The sequence below is a fragment of the Neolamprologus brichardi genome, chromosome 13 (genome assembly GCF_056152115.1).
Source record: "Neolamprologus brichardi isolate AB-2024 chromosome 13, ASM5615211v1, whole genome shotgun sequence".
NCBI classification, from domain to species: domain Eukaryota; kingdom Metazoa; phylum Chordata; class Actinopteri; order Cichliformes; family Cichlidae; genus Neolamprologus; species Neolamprologus brichardi.
In genome coordinates, this window is record NC_142116.1 from 31833059 (window position 1) to 31843052 (window position 9994).

The following is a 9994-nucleotide window of genomic DNA, read 5'->3' on the forward strand; positions in this document are numbered from 1 at the left end:
TTAATAGCTTAAAACGGCAACATATGAACAGATTCACTGAGTAATCAGAAAAGTTTAGCATGAATCTGGACATTAGATTTAAGTTTGAAGTTTTAACCTTATCAGATATCACTTGGTAGAAGCTCCTTACCGTTTGAAGAAATCTCTTCTCAATCTGCTGTCCTGTTTTGCTTGAATCTTGTATTTTTTCCATCTGAGACTGACGTTATTCCATGTTAATTATTTTTTCTCCGTGAAAAACACAGCAGCTCATCTTATCCCGGGGTGCCAGGGCGTCGAGCTCCGGGTCTCAGCAGAAAAGTGCCAATAAAAGTTGCAGACTGATCCAGGTATCAGTTTGACATGTTCTCCTCTGTGACGTCACAGTTGGAACACTGTTACGCCTCTACGTAACCATGGTTACAGGGGACGCTTTGGAGCTCTGCTGCTCAGCAGCAAAAGATTTCAGGTTAAACTCTAAAACCAAATAAAATCAATATACTGTATATGTGTATAGTGTACCGTAAGCGTTCGTTTTCTGGAAGAGGCTGTAAAACGGACAGTTAAAATGTGACCGATGGCAGCCATACTGAGGTGAGTTGTTGAGGATATGTCTAGCTGTCGATAAGCACGGCTGTTTTTGTGCTGTTATTTACTGTTAGCCTGTTTTGCTGGCGTTACTGAAGTTGTTTTCAACTGGATGTCACATTGTTGAACTCTGATGATTAATGAATAAACTCTCGATGTGACGATGGTAGAATGTAATTGTAACCCTGTGTTAATTTAGTCGTTTGATACCGTTTAATATCCAGTCCATCTGTTTGGTGTTTTGTTTTTAACATGCCCTGGAATAATTTAAAGTTTTACAATGCCGGTGATTTACGACTCTTTCGCGCCAGTCAGCTGGGGAGTAAACTGTGGGGTTCTCAGAGGTAGCTCATGTGAGCCAGCAGTGACATCTGTACATGCAGTAGCCTTAAAATACTGATTATTTATTCTCCTGCTAGGTAAGAATTTGTGTTTTATACGTACATTGTTTCTTTCTACATGTTATCGTTTGGTTATGTTATGATGTGTGGTTAATGATGATTGTTAGTGTGCTAATCGTGAATAAGCTAGTAAGCTTGAAAATTAGCAGCCATGTTAAGCGGACTTCGGTGATCAAGTTCATGTCACTGTTTGGAATATAAACCCATATGGCTGGCACTACTTTCAAGATGTAAGCTAAAGGGGTGTGTTTTAAAAAAGGTGCAAGAATGACCTAACTCAGTGAGCGATGTGTGTTCATTGTACAGTAAGTTGTCATTTATGTTGTGCATTTGAACTAGCAGACTGCACTATGAGCACACATGGGCTGTGACCCAATCCAGCGACCGCACGCTTCGGAGTACGCGCAGTTCGCGTACTACGTACGGCGCGTACTAGGAAGTACGAGAAGTGCGGAAATGAGAGGCTTGTGAAATGGGACGGTCTGGCTGTCGTCGCGCTGCTCAGGTTGCCTAGCAACCATGATGCTAACCGCGAGAAACGTTTCATACAGCTTTGTTTGACAGAAATGAGAAAAATGTTTTGTTGTTCATTCATTATTTTTTTTTATGACATCACTTTGATTAGCTGAGGCTGAGACCACGGGACTGTAAAAACATGATTGTTGGGCTTCATTTCTGTACTGAACAGTCATTTCAAGATTAGTTAGTAAATAACAATTAGCTAATGTTGTTCATGAGACTAAAGTCATCTCACTTTGGTAATGTAAATATAATATGGCCAATATTATGGTTATTGTCAGATTATTATGATATATTACAGCAGTGAGCTTGAACTCTGTGTCAAAGATTCAAGTTGAAGTTATTTATATTTCCTATCACCTTAAATCTTTACTCAAAGACAAGTATCTTTGACATTGTATATATAGATCAGGGGTCGGCAACCCTAGGCGAAGGGTTAACTGATGGCACGACCATAGCTGGACTGGCCATCGGGCATACCGGGCATTTGCGCGGTGGGCCGATGATTTTTTATTTTTTTTGTAACGTTATAAACACTGAAAGCTGGTGGATTGGCCAGATGCTGGTCGGTGTGTAAAAATAACTCAGTTGTTTGTTGGTGGCTATGGTGGAGCTTCCACAGTAACATTAGCAAGTGGTGGAGGCCAGCAGGTGGATGAGAGAAAGGGGAGGCAAGAGGAGAGACCCGAGGCGGCCGCCGGTCTGAGTGTCAGGTGAACTGAACTTCAGGTAAGAAGTTATGACCTGCAGTCTATGTTGGTCAGATATAAACCAAGTTTAGGTGGAGTTTTATTTTTGTTGTGCTGACTTTTTACAGTCAGTTACAATAACTCGTACTGCGTGCTAGCTAGCATGATGGAGTTTCTATACAGCTGGGTGGGTGCTATGATGTTACTGATAGTTAGTAGAGTTGCCAACCGTCCTGTAAAAAGACGGAATCGTCCCGCATTCAGAGAAAATATTACGCGTTTCGTATTGAGCTGAAAAGGAATGCAGTTTGTCCCGTTCCATCCTACCTGACAAACCATCCTACCCATTGTTTCTGCACATGTGCACAACACGAAATTAAGTGGCAAACCATCCTACCTTTGTGAATATGAGCTACAAGCATACTCTGATGGGCAAAGTTAAGTGGCAAACCGTCATACCAACTTAAGTTTGTGCTGGAATTTCTCTGTGACAGCAGAAATGTGCAGAAACTACTTACGGTAGGACGTTTTGCCAAAGTAGGATGGTTTGTCAGAACACCGGACTTCAGCTAGAATGGAAAAAGACACAAAGCTGGATTTATTCTGTCGTTACGCTGTCAGCTGCCTCTTCTTCTCTCATTCTCTCCCCTCCCTCTCCTGTTGCTACTTCAATCATGAAACTGATCAATGATCAGCTGATCGTCTCTCTTGTTTGTTTATTGCCCACTTTGCACCAGAAAGAGGAAACCAGCTGATGTTGCGCTAAACAACAGCAGCACGTTTAAGCTTGATCAGCTGTTGTTAGAATTTATTTAATATTAATTTCTAGTATCAGCTGATGTTTGCTGGAGCCACAGCTGTAAAGCTGCTGGTCATGATGTGGGTTTGGATATGTGGTGAGAGGGAAACATGAAGATGAAACCAGGAGATGTCCTTACTGAATCATCAGAGCTGAACAGGTGATGGAGAAACAGGTTTACCTTTTAGGTGACATGGATGAGTTGAAGTTATGAACTGTTTCTGAGAGACAAATAACACCAGGATCCTTTTCTAAGTAGCTGACAGCTGGTAACTGTGCAGGGGCGGATCTAGCAAAGTGTTGCCAGGGGGGCAGGTAGGGCATTAACAGGGAGAGGGGGGCACAAAGAAATACTTTCTTATTCTCATTTAAAATGTCTCACTTTTAATAAATAATTATCTGAATCTTACAACCAAAGTTTTTATCTGATGTAAAATGTATAGAAATCATAAATATACCAACGAGACTGTACATCACTGTCACCACAGCGTCTGTTTTCATTCAAAGGCTTTATGGCTTTAATACCTGGGGGGCCGGTCTCTAGTCAAAATGCCCGGGCCCATTTTTTGTCCCAGTCCAGCCCTGGGCACGACACGCAGTGAATTAATCTGAGAGGGTGCATAAAAAATAAATGGCCGGGCCAGCGGTGCTCATCGCAAATCAGCTCGCAGACACATTAGTTGTGCCGCTTCTTAATGACGGTATCTTAGCTAACAAACCTAACAATCAGATTCAACTTGTAATTGGGTTAAAATAACTTCGCCTACTGGTGAGAGGGACGTTGTTAGCTTTCTACTTTCAGACACTTCAAAAGCTTCAGCAGCTGTCCGCTCAGCTTCAGCACCACGGAGATACACGGATACATCCGTAGACTCGAGACAGAATTCACAATGTGTTTTTGGGACTTTCAGGTGTTTGGACCAATGTTTTCTTTTCTGATCAAACCAGAAATCTTTAATGAGCAGCTGGATTTGTCTCACATTAACTGGCTGAGTTAATGCCAGTTAATGCAACATGGAAGCAGCTGGAATCCACAGCTGTGTGTTCATGGAGCTGCATGTTCACCTGCTGGACGTCACTACCTGACAGGTTTAACTGTCTTCAGAACATTGCAGAGGCCTTATTGACAGTGTTTGGCTCTACATGTCTGTGTGAGCAGATTTTCTCTCACATGAGTCCTCAGGTCTGAATGCTGGACACTGGGAGACCTGTGTCTCTGAGTGGGAGACCAGAGATCACATCAACATGTGTGTCTCTGTATTAACAAACATGCCATATTGGCCCAGTTTATTCTTCTTATCATTGTTGTGAGGAGACCATAAACAGCATTTGTATTTTCTGTTGTTCAGTTCATTTGCTGTTATGGATAAAAAGTCTTTTTTTGTTTCAAAATAGCTGATAACTATTCGCTGACAGCTGCAAACATCTGTGAACAAATATAATCTATAAAGTTGTTCTATATAGTGAGTAACTGTTAGTATAGAGCGTTATTAAATTTATTGCTAATGCATCATATGGCACACTGACTTCTGAGGAAATTTTAGATGCACTCGTCATCAGAAAGGTTGCCGACCCCTGATATAGATGTATCATATATAAGAGACAAATATTGTTCCTTCTGTATGTTGGCATTATTACATTTGGCCGTCGTCACGTCGCTGTGACGTAATAGGTTTCAAAATGCGTACTCAGGAGCGTGCGGTCGCTGGATTGGGACACAGCCAAGGTCTGTAGTTGTGTCAGAGCAAGCTTGTGTGAGCCAGCGGTGATATCTGTACACGCAGTACCTTTAAAATACTCATGTGTCATTCTCCAGTGGAGAAGACTTCTGCTGAGGAAGAGGCCCTGCTGTCCTGCCGTCTTACTGGTGCCATTGAGGGATCAGCGGCTGCTATATATTCTTCTCGACCTCGAGTATTTGGACTGAAGGACTCACAGACACGTTTCATATTTAGCTCTATACATTTTAAAAAGATTTTTTAAAACTGTTTTCTTATTCACAAAGGCTGTATGGAGACATTTTGGTTATTGCCACAGACGCTTTCTCTTACTACGGATGGAGGATGTTGCAGTTTTACAACTCATGGACTGAGAAAGGACTCAGTAAGTAATCTGTTCACATATTCCAGTGTTAAACACAAGTGAGTCTCAATTGAGTGAAGTGTTGGTAACTGATGCCAACATTTTTCTTCTTTCTCCCTGTTTAAATCCCATCATATAAGGGAGCCTAATGTTATCCTGCTACAAACATATTCAGCCAGTGTTATTTAAGTTTCCTGTAAACTACACATGTGAAGCGGATGTGAGAGAGGCTGTGATGAAGTCCTGGAGTTTTTAAGGATGTACGTGCTCCAGTCCAGAAATGTGTATAATATGTTGGACACAGGTGGTAAAGTGCTGCCACACCCTGAATAAACTGTCCTCTGTTCTTTGGTAAGCTGACATATTTGTTACATGATCATGTGGTTTATCAGAGGGGAAGTGCCAGTTTTAGAATACTGGAGCCTAAGGTTAGGTTAATATTCAACCGTAATATTAGCTTTTAACTAGGTCTTGTCAGTTAGCTGGTGTTGTGTCAAAAAGTCATATCTGCCATAAACTCATTTTCGGTATTTGTCAAAAACCAGTTGATCATATTTAACCCTCCTGTTATGTTGGTTTCCAGGAACACCAATTATGCTTCTGGGTTCATTTGACCCGGGGCAAATTTACTCATCCAAAAGTGTCAGAAACACTGGCATTGATTATTTTACCATTTTCTTTTAGAATTTAGATTTTTTTTGTTTTCTGTAGTGATGCAGATGACATGTGACATCTCTTCTGTTCTGGGTCAATCTGACCGCAACATAACAGGAGGGATAAACTGCTATAGACAACTTTTTGGTCTCTAATATGTGAAACATGTCACATGTATCCCTCATGAGTGATATCGAGTCATCTTGTGCCACAAACAACATTCCTGTCACAAGGTAGAAGCTGCAATCACTTTTTGGCTTTTTTTTACTTCTTATTCATTCATTTGACATTAAAATGACTTTTTAAAGAGTAATCTGGCCAAGAGGAGCAGAAACTGCAACAAATATAATAATAGTTCTCTAAACATATTTTAAGTGTCCCAAAAGGACTGGGTTGGTTTTAATATAGTTACAATAACACAGAGTTATAAATATACTTGAAAAAATGGGTGGTTATTAAACTTGATATAAACCCTTTTGTAGATCATGTTCACTAAAGTCTATTTACCAACATAAGTAAAGACATTGGAAATCAGTTTTTGTCAGACGATGACTTTTTGGCACAACACTGGAGGTAAAACAGGTATGATCCTTCATATCTGGAGTGTGAAGGTGCAGACATAAATTCAGACATCTCTGGATGTTTAAGAGTTTAGAATTTCTCTGGTTCATTAGCTTTATTCAGATAACTCAGTAATCACTCAAGATTAGTTCACTAGTCCTCCTGAATTCAAAGAAATAGTCAGGGGATTCAGCGCTGTGCTTTCCCACAGGTGAACTCAGGTGAAATGAAAGAAGTAGTGGATGCCCTCCTCCTCTGGCACAATGATAACTCACAAAAGCTCCTTGGAGTAAAGAGATCAGGCTCAGAAGTGGTTCTTTCTAAGAACGTATATCTGTATTTATAAATGACACACTAAGGATGAGTAATACTTAAATAATGAGGAAAGTAAGCAGTGACCAATGACACGTTTAACAATGTGTCATTGTTATCCACTATTCTGTTTGTTTATCAGTACAAGATCCTTTTTTCTATCAAATAACCTAAAAATGACTGACTTCACCTTTAAAAATACTAACTGAAATAAACCAAGATAACCCAGCAGTCCATAGGAAACAATGTGTGCACTATGTCACTAAAGTTATTGTCACTGCAAATGTAAAAGTAAACATAAATGAACCACAGAGGAAGTGACATGACTTTGAGGACAGATGTGATCAGGTGGAAAGTGCAGAAAGCTGACTGATGTCCATCTGTGGCTGCATTAACTGTTGGCCTGTCCTGTATTAGGCATTCAGGGTTTTCTTTGATGAACATTTAGCTCTTATGGCATGAACGTGCTCAGTGCATTATTATTGGCTTTTTTACAGTCTGATATTTGTTTAATAATTGATCGATACAGTGCATCAAATAAGTTGATAAATAAGATGTTAAAAACGTCATCATCATATCAAACATGATCGATTTGGGGGAGTTTGTTTGGCACATGCTGACTGCATTCTGATTGTAACCAGAACAGGAGGCGAGAGCAGAGAACAAGAGTGCAGCAGTTTAGTGAAAGGAACAGGAAAGGTGAAGAAGAGGAGAGCATCCAAAAGACGAGCAAGAGGACAGTTTCAAAGGAGACATCACGGCACAATAAAAGCTGTAAGAGCAGAGATTCATTCATATCTTTACTGTTTCTTCTTTAGCTTTTACTCCCGCTGCTGACAGTAAATCAAATATATACAAACAAGAAGAACTCAATCTGCATTGTTGTTCAGTATAATTCTGTGACTTCAACCTTTAGCTAATGTCTAATGTTTGACATTTTATATAAATGTGACTGTAACATATAGTCAATAATATTAAAAAGCTGCTGTTACTGAGTGAAACAAAGATTTCAGGTGTGGATTTAGCCCCAGTGTTTTAAGATCCCAGCAGCGCTCGTATTTATGGCCACATTTTTCAAAGAGACGAGCTTTCTGGGTGCTGACTCAGAGGGACCACTTTAGTTCATTGAAGCTTTAATGCCAGTTTAAGACGATAAACTGGACACGTTTGAATCAAATTGATAAGAACAGAGCGATGCTGGACATAAGCAGCTGTGTTAGTGTGACGCCCTGCATATTTGAAGGAATAAACTTCTGTTCTTACTGAATCTGTAACATTGCCTTGGTCTGCCTGCATCATTTTTTAAATAGTTTATGTTGTTAAATGAGTTTTGTGTCACTGTGCACAGAGAAAAACTCACCTGATGTAGTGGTAATGCGTTATTCACCACTAGATGGAGCCAACCTGGCACAGGTGTTTTCTCTACACACTAAATTTCACACTGAAAAGCCTTGGTGGGAATTTTTGTTTCATAGAAAGCAAAAGAAAAAATGTCTCGAGGTCTTTCCAGTGTTTTCAAAATTGTGTTTTTCAGATACGTCAAAACTTCACACAGACAAACACACAAAACAACAAAACATGTCAAATTACACGTCTCATTCATTTTTGGAGAATTTCACCACTTTTAGTTTTCATGGAAAATAACTTGTGTTATTCATGACATGATATCATTTAAAATAACTTTGTCAGGCCAGTGAACAGCTGCCACATAAGTATAAATCTAAATCATGCAAGTGTAATATAGAAAAAAACACAAACAGTTGTGCTGTTAGTTCATAATAAATGGGTAGGGGTGTATAGTCAGTAAAAGTCACCAAGGCTCTGCAGAGCTCCAAACCTCCTCTGCCACAGACAGAAGCATCAAAAATGTGTGCTGGGAGCTTCATGGCAGGATTTCTACAGCCACACAAATCTATATGTATGTGGCCAAGAACCTCAGTCCATGTAGGGCATCGTAGCACAGTTTACTTGTGTCAGTTAGGTCAGCTAGTGGGAGGGCAGAGAGGGCAGCCTTTACATTGTTTTATTGTAGAGTGACAGGAAGTGCCTACGAGCTTCTAATCAGGCAGAAATATGGACAGAAGGAAATATTTCAAAATTAAAAAAAAAATAAAAATTTAAATTTCAAAGGAAATACATTGATGAAAATCAAAGAAGAGAAAATGTATGTGATGTTCCATTTTCCTGAGAGCTGATTGGCTGTGATGACTCCTTCAAGTACTACATGCTACTTTGTCCTGCTAGTTAAGCCTGCTGTCTGTTCTCAGGCCTCCTCCTGTTTCACTGGCATAAATCCATCACCAGAGGGCTCCACTGACCTGCCTGCTGACATCAAAGCAAACCCCTGTGTCATGTGACCTGGCTGGAGTTGCAAAGCTGGACTCAGACCTGTCCCAGGCAAGTTCAAAGACAGCTGTGGTAGAGAGAGCAGGGAGTATAGTAGAGCACTGGAAGGATGAGGTGGAAACAGGAAGCGTGTAGATTCAGTGGATTTGGCGTCCTCCATCTGTCTCCATGCTCTCTTTACTGGCCTTCTAAAAATCACTTCTAAAAACTTCTCCTGTAGCTGCTTTTGTTTAAATGTTTAGCATTTAGAATTCAACTTTACTGTCATACATGTCTGAATACAGGGTAACAAAATACAGTTTGCATCTTATCAGTAAGTGCAATAAGAGCAAATATACAGATGTATCGGTGTGAGGTAAACAGATCTACAGAGTGCTATGAATATATCTACAGCAGTGGAAGCGTAGCTCTCTGAACAGACTACAATAGTGAACAGTGTAGGGTGACAGCTGTGGGGGAGGAGCTCTTCCTAAACCTGATGGTTTTAGTCTGAAGGCTCCTGTAGCGCCGTCTGGAGGGGAGGAGCTGGAGGCAGGATGAGAGGAGTCCCCGAGAATGATGCGTGCTGGGCATAGACATCTCTTCTTGTGGACATCCTCAATGGCAGGAAGTGGAGTCCCTGTGATGCGTTGGGCGGCTTTCACCACCCGCTGCAGTTCCCATACCACACTGTGACACAGTTGGTCAGGATGCTCTCTATCACACAGCGGTAGAAGTTACCCAGTATGTCAGCAGACAGGTGGTTCTTCTTCAGTGTCGTAAAGAAAAAGAGGCGCTGATGGGCCTTCTTGACCAGGCTGGAGGTGTTAGTTGACCAGGACAGATTCTCAGAGATGTGGGTCCCCAAGAACTTGAAGCTGGAGACCCGTTCAACAGCTGTGCCATTTATGTAGATGGGGACATGGGGGTCTCTGTTCTCCCTCCTGAAGTCCACAGTGAGCTCTTTGGTTTTGCTGGTACTCAGGAGCAGGTTATTGTCAGACCACACAGCTAGGTGCTTTACCTGTAGCAGACGCATCGTTGTCTCTGATGAGACAGTCACCGTGGTGTCATCTGCAGACTGG

The 9994-nt window shown here is 41.0% G+C and overlaps 1 long non-coding RNA gene across 2 annotated transcripts; it reads left to right on the forward strand.

Annotated features, from left to right (window-relative positions):
• The first annotated feature begins 402 nt into the window (after nucleotides 1–402).
• Nucleotides 403–8972, forward strand: LOC148100066 (uncharacterized). 2 transcript variants are annotated; one of them, XR_015719899.1, is made up of 4 exons: nucleotides 403–573; nucleotides 4792–5078; nucleotides 7226–7358; nucleotides 8852–8972. It is a non-coding gene; the product is annotated as an uncharacterized LOC148100066 (long non-coding RNA). The 2 variants fall into 2 exon arrangements; XR_015719900.1 differs by having other exon boundaries at nucleotides 7231–7358.
• The last annotated feature ends 1022 nt before the right edge of the window (nucleotides 8973–9994 follow it).